This window comes from Nuphar pumila, chromosome 6, assembly GCF_984573655.1.
Source record: "Nuphar pumila chromosome 6, dmNupPumi1.hap1.1, whole genome shotgun sequence".
Classification (NCBI taxonomy): domain Eukaryota; kingdom Viridiplantae; phylum Streptophyta; class Magnoliopsida; order Nymphaeales; family Nymphaeaceae; genus Nuphar; species Nuphar pumila.
This window is the reverse complement of record NC_143254.1, coordinates 23764094-23781391: the sequence shown is the minus strand read 5'-3', so window position 1 is coordinate 23781391 and position 17298 is coordinate 23764094. Positions and strand designations below refer to the sequence as shown.

Here is a 17298-nt window from a genome sequence, read left to right as displayed (position 1 = left end):
AGATTCAGTGGCAAAAAATCAAAACCATATCTACATCCCAATATAATCATAATCAGATGAGGTTTTGAATTCCCAAATGCAACTAACTGGAATAGACTTAACTTGGTGGGGTCAATTGACACCCCTTATTTCAACCAGAGTGCATGTACAAATCCAATGCTTTAGAGTGTAGAATGGGAAGCAAAATTAACACTAAAATTCTCAAAAAAAAAAAATTAACACTAAAATTATCACTAACCTTCTCAATCAATGACAACATATTAATTACATACACTAAGTCCATGCAGGGAAGAGAGAAAATAGCGACCAAAAAATTCCCAACAGTATGGACACTTTTTTTTGTCTCTGACGCTCGTGTTACAATGTGTAGACCATCATCATCATCATCATTTCATACAGAAGAGGAGGATGAACCCAACAAGCTGCATCAAGAGCAAATTAGGGCTCACACTTAACTGTGTGGTAGTAGAAGCCACAGTCCTGCATGGACAAGGGAAGGGGAAGCATAAAATTGTCAGCAGATGACAGAAATTGCACGAGTCTGTCCAAAGGTAAAGAATGCCCTATGGTTGGTCCTACTTTGGCTAATCATAACCTTTACTAGGTCTTGTCCAATTCAACCCAAGTCTTGATGGGAATGCAAACCATAGTCACAAATCTTGTTCTTGGGATTTTCTCGGCATGAAAAAATAGTCATAAATTGAAATCTTTTTTTTTCTCAAAAAATATCGGAATAACGGTACCGGTATATGTACAAATGTCAAAAAAAATACCAAACATATTAGAAAATAAAGGGTAATATTTGCTATCCACCCTCATAGGTAGGGATATAATATTTTTAAAATTTTCAGCTTTTTTACACTTATGACCCTCCACACATATTGAGTTTAGTAGAAACTGACCTTTGGATTATGTTACATGGGTTGAAAAATCAACAGCCTACCATGTAGCCAAGTTCCGATTCCTTCTATTGTGACCATGTTGAACACATTCATGAGGTCAAATTTGATCAAAACAACATCCCATTATAAGTTCTAACTAGGGGGTTCCTTGCCTACACCCACTTGGGTAGCATGAGTCTGTTGGCTTGTGTTATTTTTACCTAGCCAAACCCAGTTTATGAATTCCAATTTAGGCTTGACAAGAAAGATCTTCCAATGTGTTGACCTGGCTCACGCCAAGCCTAGATCGATTGGTTCGAGCAGAGTCAACACAAAACATGGAAGCAACATAGATAAAGAGAAGAGAGAAGATCTGAACGCACCCTGCCGTGGGAAAAATACACGATCCATAACCTGCCATTATCAAGTTAAACGTTAAGTTCATGGAATAATAATACACAAAATCTATATAAGCCAATGCATGGAACAGATACAGTCAAATTGTACATAGCCAAATTACTGGTTATGTTCCATCACCACCACACATCTCACTTGATGGAGGTATGCATGACCCGGACCTCACATATCCCAGGTGAGATGTTCTGCGTTGATTGAGTATAGCCAATGATCAGTTATATACAATATGACTGTAAACGCTCTCAAGCTGCCTCAGTTTTGATTAAGACTCAAAGAAGATTAAAAACACTCTTCAAGCCAATCAACTCTCAACCTATGGGGGATTGTTTGTTTCACCCAAATCTGGAGAGAGAACAAAGCTCATTTTCATTTCATATGAAAATGAGCATTTTCCCCACAAGGTTGGAAACAAACACCCACCTGGTCCACCCCCACCATTTCAGCAGGACACTGCTTGTGAAAACTTGTTCGACCGCATGTTTGTTTCATGTAGTTTTCATGGGAAATTGCTGAGCTGGATTCCCTTTCACTTTCTTTCTCATTATGAGTGCAACAAACATCAAATTATCATGGTAGGAAACTGCCATGCTCTCACAAGTGGAAATCCTTTCATACCCTGGACCAGCCCTGAACCAACACATTTTGCACCGCGCAAAATGACAAAAATGCCCTTCACATAACAAAAGAATTGCATACTTGGGTCTTTGGTAGTGATGGTTGCAGTCCCACCAAAATTACAGGAGATTGGCGAGTTCCCGTTCTGCTGGTAGTAACTGTTGAATGCATAAGAGGCATGTGACACGAGCGTGTCTGGCTGGTAGCAGGACTGCCCGGGCTGGACAGGAGAACAATCTGCCATTCCCATCCCACAGGCCCAATCAAGTGCATTTTGCAGATCAACTGATGAAGCTCCGGTCAGAGCCACACACCAGGACGTCCCTTGGAGGAACGTGTTGTTTCCTTCAGGTGGCGACAACATCGGAATTGGATTCACGGACTCCGCTTTCATCTCAGGCCTCCCATTAACTACTGCAGAAGCACCAAGCATGTTCAGAGCATGTTTGGGTGCAATATGAAGTGTAACCAAGTTCATGAAGTTAAAAGTCTTTACATTATATGGAACTTGCCCAAGTTTAGGTGTACATAGACTACTTTTGCATCAAAGGGTCAAAAACCCAATGAAGTTCATGAATTCCTATGTCTTGGCGTCACCCTCCTGTGTAAGTTTGGAGGCTCCCTGGGGTCGAGGTGTAAGCCCTCGGAGTTTTATGCCGACATGGACAGAGTCGGTTAATACAGCAGGCTGAGCCAGAGCGTAGCGGCTAGGTCTCTGCACCTGGGGCGGTTTCTCCTAGTAAAAAAAAAAAAAACTCTGCCTAGATTTTCCAGTTATCAGACTTTCAAATGGTTGCAGGAAACCTGAAAATCCTCATAGTGGGTGTTTGGATGTATGCACCTACATCTCTGGGATAAATTGTGGTGATGGATTCTGCTCCATAGCGAAATATCCCAACTTATCCCATTTTTTCTGGATAAGTAGGGCAATCAGGGAGGGACTAATTGAAACAGAACTTGGTGAATTTTTTTCAGAGTTGGAGATTTGGTATTTCAACAGTCAGGAACCGTTTCCTCCAAAAATTTCACAAGAGGCTTCATGGAAAAGAAGAAATTTCCTTTATGAAATTTAAGAAAATAACCTCTAACAATATTTGTAGAAAAGTAACATCCAACCTGAGGTTGTTCTATTCAATCCAAAGCCGTTTGAATCCAATTTTGTCCTCAAAAAACAGTATAATCAATATGGAAAGGCCTTGTGACTCGGAAGGGCCCACCGAAACGGCAAAAAACAAAACGGCTATTTCCTTAAGGAAAACAATATTTATTTCCCCGAATAAATTCCCAAAACGTTAAAAGAAAAGCCATAACGTCAAGAGAAAATGGAGAAAATAATTCAAATTCCGGTTACAATAAATTAAAAATAAAAGTGAAGGGAGTTGGAGAGAGAGAGAGAGAGGCTAACAGGGTGATAAAAGGAACAGCACTAAAGAATTAAAAGTCAGGGGAGAAAAGACAATAGAGAGTTTTCCGATTATAGATCAGAGAAAGCAACCCTATTCTTTATTCCTGTTTAAAGAAGTTACATCAGAAAATGAATGACCATTGTGGTCACCTCAAGTAAATTTATACAGTAAAAAAAACAAAGAAAGAAAAAGTTTAAAATGTAGGATTGTTTGGGACTACGTAGCTAGGCTTCTAAAAATACATAAAAAATGAAGAACCCAACTCTAGAAATAAAAAATACATAAAAAATGAAGAACCCACAGTCTAGAAAGTTACAGAAAGCCCGAGCATACACATCAAGCACCACATGATAAAGAACTAAAAATAGAAAAAAAGGAACCAAAGTGAAAAGATGATGACTGTCAAAAAATAATAGTTCGATCATGGAATTTGCAGAGAATAAAGTGAACATATCAAAAGCCCATCCTTGAGTAAGAAGAAAAGTCTCTTCATTTACAGAACCGGCAGTAAAACATGAAAAAAAAGAACGGTAAAATGGTAGAAAATGGAATATTGATGTTAAAAAGAGGGCATATGATAGTAATAACATCCATATGTATTACTACAAATAAATAGAATAAAAAAAAGACTTTTTTCATCAGGAAAGATTGTTCACAATAGTGAATGTAAGAAGAAGAATAGCTGGAACAAGAAATAAGGGTATGTGAAGTGAAAACATAAACGATGATGGTAAACAAATAAAAAAAAACATTTTCATAAGAAAATGCTTTCCTTTGGATGATATAAGCTGGGGTGAGGAACGAAAGAGTTGTTAACGGCACAAAACACAATGAAGGAAAAACATATCACATATTGAGAAAAAAAACATGGCTAGCAGATGAATGTAGACTTAAACCTACTGAAAGATGAAAAAAAAACATGTTTGAGAATCCACAAAAACATGGAAACCTATACAAACACAGCAAACATATTAAAAACCATAACAACCAACAAACATAACTAAAGAATGAGCTAAAAATATGAACAAGAACACATTTTTAAGAAAGCAGAAGAAGAAATCATTTTTCACTATAAACCAAAGAAAGGACACCTTCATTTAAGATACATTTTTTTTTTAAATAAAGACATATAAGGTGAATAAGAGCATACCCATGAACAAGAAGCAATGAAATACCAATATTCTCTTCACTATTCCACCAAAGCCCAACCTTTGTTGTAGCTTTGAGCCCTCCATGTCTATGAGAGGAATGAAGAGAAGAGAAACCCTTGTGACACCTTGAACACTGAGGTTTATAAAAGAATACTAATTGGCATATTGGGTGTCTTCCTCTTTTGACTCTGCAACTCTTCTCCTACTTTTTTTCCTTCTCTTTTTCTTTTTCTCACTTCTTTTTTTTTTCGTTTTATATAGTTTCACAAGGAGGGAATAATGGGGATATTGAAAGGATTGTTTATTCTTTTTTATATTACTCCACAGCCGTTTCTCTACAACATCAAAGGGTGTTATGGCAGCGGATCTATGTTGTGGAATTAATCTGTAGTTAAGGGAGCGGTAGGAATCCATTGTGACGACATTTTTTCCCCTAAAATACCCTTGGTTGTATGGTGAAGTACACGGATCCAGGTGGATCTGGATCTTATGTCTCTATTTTATGGACCAGACATTCAGGATCCGGACGTGGATCCTTGTAGCTAGGTCTGGGACTCAGGGTTTCTGTAGATCAAATTCATACAGAAGAAACCAGCTCTGCATGCTCAAACGGATCGCTTGTTCAAGTGGGGTCTAGGTTGAGTAATGGAGCTTAGCTGTCCTAGACCCAACCAAGCAATGCAAGTTTTCATCGTATTTACTATATATAATTAGGTCCAGATCGGGCCTTTAATTGTTGTTCAAGAATCTGTACTTAAACATGTATTGCTATTTCGTTGACCATATATACAGTAATTGGTCTTGCAATGGACCCGTAAGGACCACTTCAAAAAGTCATATATGCAGGTGTTTTCTTCTTAGTTCACAAATATCGCGAGATTTGAGAAATTGCCTGAAAGTTTAAAACGGCAATTTCTCGCAAGATTTTCAAACCGTGACAAATATTGTGATATTTATGGTTTTAAAAGATATTTATTGCGAGATTTTTATTTTTTATTTTTAAATGTGTTTTATTTATATTTTCTTATAAAAATCAAAATTTTATTTTAAAATTATTTTTTATTGCCAAGATTTTGCCAAAAAAGATGCAAGATTTATGAAAATTTTCAAAATCTCCCGACTTTTTTTACTCCCTAGATTTTGCCGTTTTTAACTTTTGTGACGTGAACCTGTGGTGCACTTCTGGATCCCTTGGAGTCTCCAAACTTTGTCTAAGCAACGACTTATCCCTTGTTCTCATTAATGCAAAGGGGTTGACACTCATAGGAATAGGGGTGGCAAAACCTGATACTACCGGCCAACCCCTCTCTTAGGCTTCGGGTTTGTCATAAACGGGTCGACCCACCTAACCCATTTATTAATGGGTCAGGTTCGTGTTAGGGGCATGTCAACCCGCCAACCCGGCTGACCCGTTTAATAAATGGGTTAGGCAGGTGGGTCAACCCGTTTACCCGAACCTAACCCGTCAACCTGCTCGCTAACCCGTCAACCCGTTTACCCGACCCAACCCGTTTATTAAACGGGTTAACCATTTAATAAATGGGTCGGGTTCGTGTTTGCTCTTGCGCCTCCACCCGCTCCCGTTGGTCTTGTCTTCTACCTTTCTACCTTTCTCTATCTAAAGAGTAAAGAGCTACGTAGCCCCGTAACATTAGAGTTGTTCGCTCAAGGATCAATACCAATTCCCACCTCTACTTATTCAATATAGACACTTCCCCCCGAGGGCTAGTTAGGATCAAGGTATCTTACGAGCATATTCCATCCCCGAAACCCATTGGTAGAGCGACCTCCGCCCCTGTTCAAGTTAAAGCACCCAGCCTCCATAAGTCAGAACATATCCGAAAGGAAGCGAGTGGAGTTTGGATGTAATTGAAAAAAGCGAGAAAGTAGTAGCGAGTCACCATCCCATAGGACCTAACCCTCGGTTTGGAAACGCTCTTTAGATCCGTGAGTTGATTGAGGGGAGATATGGTCTTCAAAAGGAAGGTATGGCAGTAGTTTAGCTGTTTTCTTTCCCAAGAGATAATAAAGTGTGCATGGATACTAAAGGGCTTGAAGAGTAAAACTTCCACAAGACCTACCACGGATACTCCTTCTTTCCCTACCGCTGCTGCCTGCAGGAAACTTTCGATGGGAACAGGCGCTTGAGAACTAGCGATAGGCAAGATCTGCACTTGCAAATAGGATTGAGAGCGGGCCTTAGTCAAGAAGCGAGAAGGATTCTCTGCCCAACAACTCTTTCATTAAAGACCAAACCTTGCTACTCTATCATCAGAGAGATAGGCTATCTTACTTGATCACAGGCTTTTCCTTCCTCTTTGCTCTAGTTACTCCCATACCTCTATCTATCCATTGAGCATCTCCTCGCCGAGGGTGAAAAAGGGATCGGGAGAGCATCTTCAAACCTCACTGGCTGGCCTTACTACAGAAGAAATGGATTCCATTTTCAACGCTTTCAATTTGAATTAGCATCAAACCTGGAAACTCTCACTTTTTCGGGCTTTGGAAAAGATAATTTCATCTGCCCCTATTACTTTCCTGACAACGTCCTTTCTTGATTAGAATCTTAGGCTTCAGGTATAGTTTCCCATTGGCACATTCCCGTACACGTATACTGACTGACAAACTAAATAATAGCTACCGCGTTAGGATTGTCTTAAAGGAACGCGCATCTGGCTTGCTTTTTGGACTCACTTTCGGGAATATCACACTTTAGCTGGCTGGCGTACTTAATAGTTGGAAAAAGGCTTCCTTCAGGTTTCCTTTCCCACTGTCACTTTAACCTATCCCCATGCTTTGTTCACCCTATTTGACAAAGGGCTATCCGCTTATGGGCTTTACGTATAATGAATTCTCTATCCCCAAGGTTGGTCTCATCCTCTGAAGGGGCATCTCACAGGCCTGTAAAGAACAAACCCTCCCTATGACCCTTATTGAAAAAGCCGCTCTACTCTATGGCGTACTTCCTTCTCACACTAACCTGCCCGTACATGCTGGCGTGAAACTGACGCTTAGATACCAAAGCAGGCTATCGAACTTGCAAGCAAGTGGCTGGCTTCATAGGAATAGAAATACTTTCAGACTCAGGGGTAAATACTATGTTGATCTGCCCTTTTCTATACAACTAGTGGGCTACTGGAACGGGCAGATGTTTGAGCGAGAACAAAACAAGAGTATGGTTAAGTGCTCAACTTACACTATTGGAAGAGGTATGGAATCGCTCTGCCGATAGGAGGAGGCTTAGATCTTTTGTCTTGAACGGAAACAACCACCAAAGCACTTGTCTCGGCCTTTGGTCATGGTGGTGGGTCAACTTAAGCCGGTCCCGCTCTTGCTATCCCTGCTTCTGTCCTCGCGGAATAAAGATATAAATCAACAGGCTTTGGTTCAACTGTCTCTACCTCCGCTACCTAAACTCAATCAAATACCATTTTTTGTGATGCTTCAACCGGAACTGAGCCTGACCTGATAGGGCTCCACCTTTACCTATTTCGTTACCTATGTCTTCGCATCTGATGCTTCGATCAACCCCCTTTCCTTTAAAAAGAGTACTTCCGGGTCCACTCGATTTTACTGGGACAGATATCCAACGGGCTATGGATTTGGATTCGAACGACTTCCCCAACATTTCTTTCTCAAAACCCATTGCCTCTTATCCCTCACCCTTACCCTCGCCCCTAACTTCAAAAAAAACTGCTAGGCGTCGAGTTTCATGTAACTTGAGATGTCGCTTCGCGTTCCCAGTCGCCCTTCGTTCCTAACCCAGCAACACCAAATTGTCTGGATCATCCAATCGTCGAGTGGCCGATAGTTCGGCCACTCGCCCATTAACCCATTCGCGCCAGTAACGAGGTCCTAAATAGTCATGTCTAAGGGATATCAAACGGAATTAGTTTACACATGTGACGAATTCTTCCTTACCAGACGCCGAGCAGAAGGAACGTTGAATTCAAATTTGTGAGCTATTACCATTATCTGATAATCAAATGGTGACTCCGCGATACTATATGCTCTTTGAAAAATCTTGTTCAACATTGCTACCTTCGCTAGCACAGGTATCAATAGCCTGAACTACCCGTTCATGCCATGTTTGGAGTTTCTACGCACGAATCATAAGTTCTTTGGTTTGTAACGATCACAATGAACCATCCAAAAGATCTAGATAGTACTATCTTAATGCCGTGATAACTATAATGTACGAGTGGATTCCCAAATCAGAAATTCATTGATTGGGAGCCAAATCGAACGCTTACTTTCTTTCTCAACCAACCGGGGGTTACATTCCATGAAAAAGTTCTATGATAGAGAGAATGGTCTATTCACTTTTTCTTTCTGCTCACTCATCGATGTAATAGAGAGAGAGAATTGTCACACATTTTTCTTTGGAAACCGCTTCATCCGTGTAGAAACCTTTAAGCCGACCATGGTAATTTGTCCCTTCCATCGATTTTTCAATGCCTAGCACCTACCAAACGCCTACTCAAAACTAAGTAAGAGGGGGAGGGATGGAAGAGTAATAGCAGCATTCCAGCCTTTCCTTGCGCAGAGTGGATTAGCAATCAAAGCTCTTCCCTGCTCACTCTTGTTGGAGATTTTCGAGCAAAGAATTTGTACATCGTTGCCAGCCATTCATAGGTTTTGACTCCTTTTGGGATAGATTCAATAGGAAAGCCGAAGATCGGTAATCAATGCCAGGTGAAGCTGGAACCTACAGGGCTATTGGGTCTCGATCTATGCCCCTCGCTTTTGTTTCATCGAAAGGATCAAGTAGGTTTCGATCACGAAATGTCTCTGTCCCTCTCTCCGGTTGCTCAGATGCTACTAGGTGAGGTGGTGGATCAACAGAAAGGGCTAGGTCTCGATTTGGATCCACTACTGCGGAAGCAACTGTTTCCGAATCATCAGATGAGCTCTTTAAGCGGGTAAGTATAACCTTTTTAGTTGCTCCATCAACGATTGGATCTAACTATGGATCCACCGAATCTACTGCTGCTCCCATGGGGCTCACTCTGCTATTGATAGTTGTTCCGGGTTTTATCCGGATCCACCATATCCGCTCTGCAGGTGATGCTGCTGATACAGGTTTCTTCACCCCGTTCCGGACCCGTTTGTTAATGGGTTGTTTACCACAAAAATCAAACTGTATTTTTTCCAACTACACAATTTTGAATGCAAGCTCCTCATTTTCATATTCTTATGAAAAACTGTGAATATGTAAAAAAATCTCTCATCTATTAGACTTTTTCCAATAAAAAAACATTGAAAATAGCATGTGGAAGACTTGGTTTACGGTACTAGATAAAAACATAAAAATATTAAATCAGTCTCCATGATCCATAATCAAATTGGTAGGATAGATCAATCTCTCTCTCTCTCTCTCTCTCTCTCTCTCTATATATATATATATATATATATATATATGGCTTAGCATTTGCTACTCTCATAAGGAAGGAACCCTATAGTCTAACTCATTGGCATAGTTGTTTCAACCAAATCTAACCTCATTGATATGTTCAGCATTGTCAAACTAATAGTAAGAATCATCCATTGGATCATAATTTTTTTTGACATAAAAACTGTTTTTTTGTGGTTTGGAATTTTGGTATATTGTAGGCTCCAGTAAAATCTGACATATATGTTAAGGTTAGTTTCTACTAAACTTAATATGTAGATTGCATATGGAGGGCCATATGTGCAAAAATACTAAAAAGAAGAATATAAATAATGAATGTTTTTTACTAGAAAGATCCTTACCCACTAGAATAACAAACATTACCCATATAATTTAACATTTAAACTAGTTATGTTTAACATTAAATTAATCCAACCATATTAAATGATTAAAACACCCTTAAAATATGGTATTTTTTATTAAGCACGTACAAAAAAAATCTTTCAAACTATTGTTCTTAGTATTGTTGCAAATCGGCCGATTCATGTCATATCAGCTCAAAATAAGCCGATTGATTTGGGGTTTTTTTTTATGTTTAAAAAATGGTTTAAAACATTTTTAATAATTTTGATATTTTATTAACACCTGTCATCTGGTGGTTAGCAATTGTCCAATTCAGCTCGTTTCACCGATTCTGTTGGAAATCGATTCAAGCCCGATACCGATTCTGATATTTCTTACCGGCATGATTGACCGCGGCATTTTCACAAAAGAGAAAAAAGGGGTTTTCTTTGAGTACTCTCGTCATTTCCTGACGCTTACCCCTCAAAATCTGCTGGGTGACCATTCCCAAGGGGGCCAAGCATTCCAACTCAAGGACGAAATGCTCCTTGCTCATTATTCTCAATGACACCGCCGTTCTTGAGAGGCACTCTGTTCAACGAGTGGCATTTTAGTCATTCAATACAATGTGCGGCGGAATTGACAGCCCGCACATTACGTGCACAATTTCATGTGGACATGACAAGGCCTTGACATTTCAACAATGACGGTATTGTCTTCCCTTCTTTAGCGACGGAATCATGCAAGTTCGGATGAAAGGTTATTTTCGCCATTTCGTGCAGTCTGACTAATAGATTTGAGCTAGATTTTCTCATCTGACTCGCAGTTCTGAACGCCTCTCACCTCTGCAAGGCCACGGAATCCTAATAAATCATGATGAGGATATTGCTTTCCCACGGTGGGTGTCATACACTTTTAAGGGCATTCTTATTGGCGTCAAGGACGAAAGATGAACAGAAATTTCGTAGGAAAATTTTCACGGCTTTCTCATATTTTATGATTGGGAAACGAACCGCTGGGCTAAAACAACGGTTGCCCGGCTCAGCTCCTACGTGTTGGAGTCTTGGCGTTAGGCCCAAACTTTTTGTGCAGTTTTGCATCAAATTTAACCCATGACAGTGTTCACTTGTGATTTCTAGTCAGGTCACATATTTCACCTTGTGATTTGAAAATACATGAACATGTTTGGTTGCATCTCATCTCATGTGAATTGGAATCAAATGTGATTTGAAGTCTGGTGATTTCAAATCACATTGTTTCATATGATTTTAAATCACGAGAGTCAGCTTCACATGCGATTTCAAATCGCATCCTTTTTCTTATTTGCATGAAATTTCAAATCACGTTTGGTTAGTTTGTGATTTGAAAATATATACATCGATATATTTGGTTGCATCTCATGTGATTTGAAGGCCTGTGATTTCAAATCACATTAATCCATGTGATTTCAAATAACATGGAGATTTCAAATCGCATTTTTTTTCTTATTTGCATGAAATTTGAAATCACATGTCTGGTTATCTTAGAAAATAATATTCATTCTCTAGTTTGCTTGAGATTCCAAATCACATGTTTTGTTAGTTGTGCAAATGAGATTGGTTTTATCATTTGTATTACATTTTAAATGCAACCAAACATACCCGGTTTCTCATTTTTATTTAATGAAATTTCGTTACTTGTGCAAATGAGGTTCATCCTCTCTTCTTTATAAGCCTCAGAATCTCATGAAAAGTAATCAAACATGTGTGAAAGTTTGAAGCTTGATTTTCATTACCATCAATTGGTAGAATATATGTATATCTCAACCAGCATACCATATGGTGGTAGCACCCTGCCACCTTGGCTTACATGGATATGGTTACAAAAATTTGGATGGAACCATATAGATGTGTTATCATGCATTATTTATTTATCATGTTAGTAGGCTTAATAATGTATAATACAACATGAGATTCAATTTCAAGGCAGTGAAAAACCCAGGGCTCATAATTCATGAGGATGAGTTAATCATGATGATGCAAGTTATTTTGACTTGAACAAACATCGTAGATGTGTTCAACATAGACAATTTTTGTTGTGAGTTGCTTCTTTTTTTCATATATATATTTACACGAAGAAATCACCCCCAAGATTAGAGACCTAGCCGCATTGGCTATGCTTGCCATACTTATGATCACTATTGTGACAACTTAAAATCCTATGGGCTTACCCCTTGCCATCAGGGAGTCCCCACGCTTCGGCTTGCGCAAGGAGTAATGCTCATGGAATTCGAACTATGGTCATCAATTGTGAGTTGCCTCTTGGATTCTTGTTTTTTCTGGGAGAATGTTTTTTTTTTCTTTTTCAATTGAATAATTTTGAACAACCATCGATCTTCCAATCAGGCAAAAAACTTCCTCAAATATCTTGCAGTATAAATGTGATGTAAGAGGGGAGTAGAAGACTTAGGTTCATAAGGATCTATTTGAATCTATTTTATATTTTAATTCTTTTGGATATTTTTATGTTTTGATATTGAATCTTTATGCTTGATCCATATGTTTAAGATAAGTGTTATCTCTTTAGAAGGTTATGTAATTTATTTTATTTAAAATTAGGTAAAATCTCATATATTTATTAGATAAGGGGATCTCTACAGATGAACAGTGGAATGTGATGAATAAATTATTTTGTTTTTTATTTTATTTTTAATATTTTATATTTTCTTTAATTTCTTGTTTTCTTAGAGATTTTCGTAGTTGGATAGATAAGCACATTCTACATCAAAATGCCAATCGGCAGAAAATATACCATCTACATCACATCCATAGGCCCATAAAAAAATAAAAATATAACAAATATGCAAGACTGGTTCAATTGTACCTACAATTGCCACAACACAACCCTATTTACCAAATGTGGGATCTAACGATATAGATGTTTATAACATGATTTGTTTACCATGTTAGTAGGTTTAATCACCTTTCATATATCATGATATTTAATTTTTTAAGGTTTTGAAAAATTGGCAGCTTCTAAATCCTGAAGATGTGGATGATTTAAAATTGGTCCAAAAGATCATCTTGGAGTCAATGTTAATATATGAAAAATAATTAATTTTTATTTTAAAGCTTACATGTGTATGAATCAAGTGTGTGCCACCGTAGATTATCGTGATTTGATACCACAAACTAATGGTGGTTTACTAAATTTTAATCTTGATTCATAAATTAAAAACAACTTTATTATTCTACTATATCAATGGTTAGTAATGTTTGTGTTTTTCAAAATAGGATCGGAATGTGAAAGCAATAATACATATTGGTAGATGCCATGGATGAAATGAGTGTACGCAGGTGCTTAGCGTTCTCTTCAACCTATTGACACCCAGAGCCGTGCCTGTATTTTATGGGGCCTGAGGCAGCGGGAAAAAATGGCCCCCCTATTAATAGTAGGAGTTCAGGGGCAGCGCCTCCGATTTTTTTTAAAAGAATCAAAATAACAAGGGGCCCTGAGGCACAAGCCTCATTGGACTCTTTACATGTACAGCTCTGTTGACACTCGCAATGAGCTCAGGCCTTCGTGTCAATGGTGAGCAGGATACTGAACCGGGATGAGAGAAAGGGAACACACCCTTTAGTTGTTCTCATCAAGCAACCAGACCCCTTTTAGAGAGTTACCACTATAAGTGGTTACCCTTAGGTTGGATCTAATTCATATTTCAACAATTCTCTAGGTCATTATTTTTTTTTCAATAATTCGATGAAAAACCCTGACCGCACATTGGTTGACCTTCAGTTGGTAAAACCCTTGTGGTACCTTGGGGCAAGGGACACCACCCATGAGTTTTATTCATGTTCGGATTTGATAACAAAATTCTCACGACCATGATTTGAATCTCAATTCTAGCCGCCGGACACATTATTTGAGTTTTTAAAGCAATAGTGCTTTCTTAGGGGGCTCTTCTGGTTTTCCACTTGGTGAAGCACAAGAACACAACTGGTCGAGTGATCCAAGAGCAGGAGTGAAGCAATCGGGGTCCATGATTCACTTGTGGATCCAATTTCTTTTTTACTTTGTATTGGTTCAATTTAGTTATTGGATCTATGGGAGATCCACATAGGATTAGGGTTTTCATTAGTTGCTTATAAATATTTGCTGCTTGGATTTGTAGAAGGTTAGCTAATAAGTGAATTTCAAGTATTTTCTTTAATTTAATTGCGTGTTTTTCACTGAATTTGAGTTTTCATAGTTTAGTTGTGTAGGACTAGTTGATTGAGGGCATATTTTCTTGTAATCTGGAATTTGGGGTTACATCAAATACTCAAGCAGAATGCATTCAGTGTGAGCTATGTTTTTTGGGGTAGTCAGAGCCCACCCTAGCCTGAATATTGTGCCTCTCCCCCACCCGCCCAAACTCTCTCTCTCTCTCTCTCTCTCTCTCTCTCTCTCTCTCTCTCTCTATATATATATATATATATATATATATATATATATATATATATATATATATATATATATATATATATATATATATATATAAAGGTTCTCCTGAAGCACATACTCTCACCTAATAGAAGTTTCATATTTTCAATTTTTTTTTTAGTTTTTTTCGTTGATCAAACCCTACAGATATGATCTGCAATCACTGTTTAGTGGAAAACAAGATTCGAATAATGTGATGAAAGCATACATGTCGTTTTTTTAAGATCTTCAAAAATCAATGGCTCATGATGTACCAACATTTTATGACTTATAAAAACCTAATTTTATGTCCGAAAAACATGATTCATATAAAATAAACTATGTTGAGTACATTTATAAAGTCTGATTGAGAAGATGTAACCTCTAACTATGATTTCTAGTAGATGAGAATAGGTGCTCTTGGAGCACCATAGCATTACTTCCTCTCTCTCTCTCTCTCTCTCTCTCTCTATATATATATATATATATATATAGAGAGAGAGAGAGAGAGAGAGAGAGAGAGAGGTACACATGCACCCATGCATACAAGATACACCCATTTGTGCTCACCCTAATTTGGGTTTTTGGCTTGTCCTCTAAAACTGGGTTCTTTATATCAATAAACTAATGAGTGTGAGATGGTTTTTCCCATTTATAAAAAAAACTCATAGGCAAAATGGATTCTTTTTGAAAGGCAGGTAACTTCCCACTGGGTTTTGAACCTTCAACGTCCCACCACAAAGAGACGTGCACTGACCGCTCCTACCAACCACGCGGAGCCCCATTGGTCGACAAAAAGGACATTTGTGTACAATTTTCTAAGGAACTAGAGAGAGAGAGAGAGCACCAATACCTTTTAAAGATAGTTGATTATGTTTTTCTTGAGAGGGGATAAGTTAATTATGGTTTCACTGTTTCATTCCAGAGAACACCAATACCTTCTAGTGATAAGTTAATTAAGGTTTAACCTGTTCTTTCTCCTTTCATTGATCATATTTTCTCCATCACTTACTTACATAGCTGTTATGCCCAAAAAATACCTTCTAGTGAGTCTTGTTGGGAATCCACTGATTCCTATGGTATCGTTAGAAAATTGATACAAAATATTTTTTTAAAATAAACTATAAAAATGCTATAAAATAGTTTCTAATATTTTTTTAAATATTATTTTAATATTATTGTAACATGTGTCGACTGCTCGTTAAAAGTTAAGAATCGCCTGATTCACCTCAATCGTTAGCCCACCTATTCCATGTTCTATACAAATTTGACTACATTGGTTATGCCCTTGAAACCCTATTTCTGGGAATTTTTATTCAAGGTACCCATTCATATAGGGATACACCCAATAAGTAAATATTTATAGGAAAATATCTTTTTTTATTTCCTAGCCACTCACCACTTGCCTAAAATTTGTGGGATATTTTGAGATATTGAATTATAGGGACTGGGGCACAATGGGACATGCCAACTCAAGCTACTTTACTGGGTACAACAACCCCTAAATAATTGAAATTTTTTACTACATTGAACAGAATGAAAATCCAATTCCCAGAATGCTATGCCTCCAAACACGCCATATAACCCTCGGAACAATCAACCATCGTTGCTTTTTATTGTGTAAAAACTTAAAAGCAGGGACGGCTTTGTTTTTGGCAAAAGTAAAGAATAAAGGAAAGCTAAAAGGGTGTGGCTGTACTTGCTTTCCATGGAAAGCCAACGTTTGGATGATTCTCATCCCTTTTCAGTTTTGGCTCTCTTTGGATTTAAAATGCTCTAACATATGAGAAATTTATAAGTAAAAGGGGGAAATTATGGCAGTTACACAACTATACCAATGAGGGGCTAGCTCCCCTTGTCCGCTAGGAGCAGCTAGTACACGTCACCTTGTGTTGGGAGGTTGCAGGTTCAAAACCCAATGGCATAGTTGTATAACTGGTAGGGGTCTGCCTAACCCCAGCTAGACTTAAACAAAAAAAGGTTCATGTTTAGTCTTTGGACATCTCAAGTTTTAAATAATTAATATCAATGCTTAATTTGTCTCTTGGTGGCAGCCATTCTGGAGAGAAGGTGCTGACCCCTTTATCCCAGGTTCGACTCTCACCGGGTGTGTGCATAAGGGCTTAGATGTGGGTGACCCTATCAAGGGTTAACCTTGCAGGGAGGGCCCCATTAAGTGACCTGGTTCTCAGCAAGGTTTTCGTGTTATAAAAAAGAAATGCATTATTTTTTAAGAAACTGGGTTGATAGCGGTAATTACTTTTACCTTATAAAATTACTTATCTGCCCTTAATGGTAATGTGTCTGTATGCATGCACGCCTGGGCTGTACAAAATGGTTACCCCTCTACAATGAGTTACCCTCCATAGTCTCCAAGTACTGATTTCTCAAAAAACCGTATCAAACTAGCATCTTCGTTCACTCAAAAACCACCATCTTATTAGCATTTTTTATTTATTTTTAATTACGTGTTATCTGATGGTAAAAAGGGGCTCACTTTACAGCTCATGTTTGGCTTGTGAACAGCTCTGTCAAACTTGTAAAATAAGCTTGACAAGCTGAATCTGAATAATAGGCTCAACTCTTATTAGGTATTAAAAAATATATTATATATGTATATATTTGTAATCTTATTTCTTCAAGCTCTAAAC

At 38.2% G+C, this 17298-nt stretch overlaps 1 pseudogene; it reads right to left on the bottom strand.

The window, feature by feature from the left end:
• Positions 1-1857: 1857 nt before the first annotated feature.
• LOC149834355 (major pollen allergen Ole e 10 pseudogene) lies at positions 1858-2391 on the bottom strand (annotated as a pseudogene).
• Between the last annotated feature and the right edge of the window lie 14907 nt (positions 2392-17298).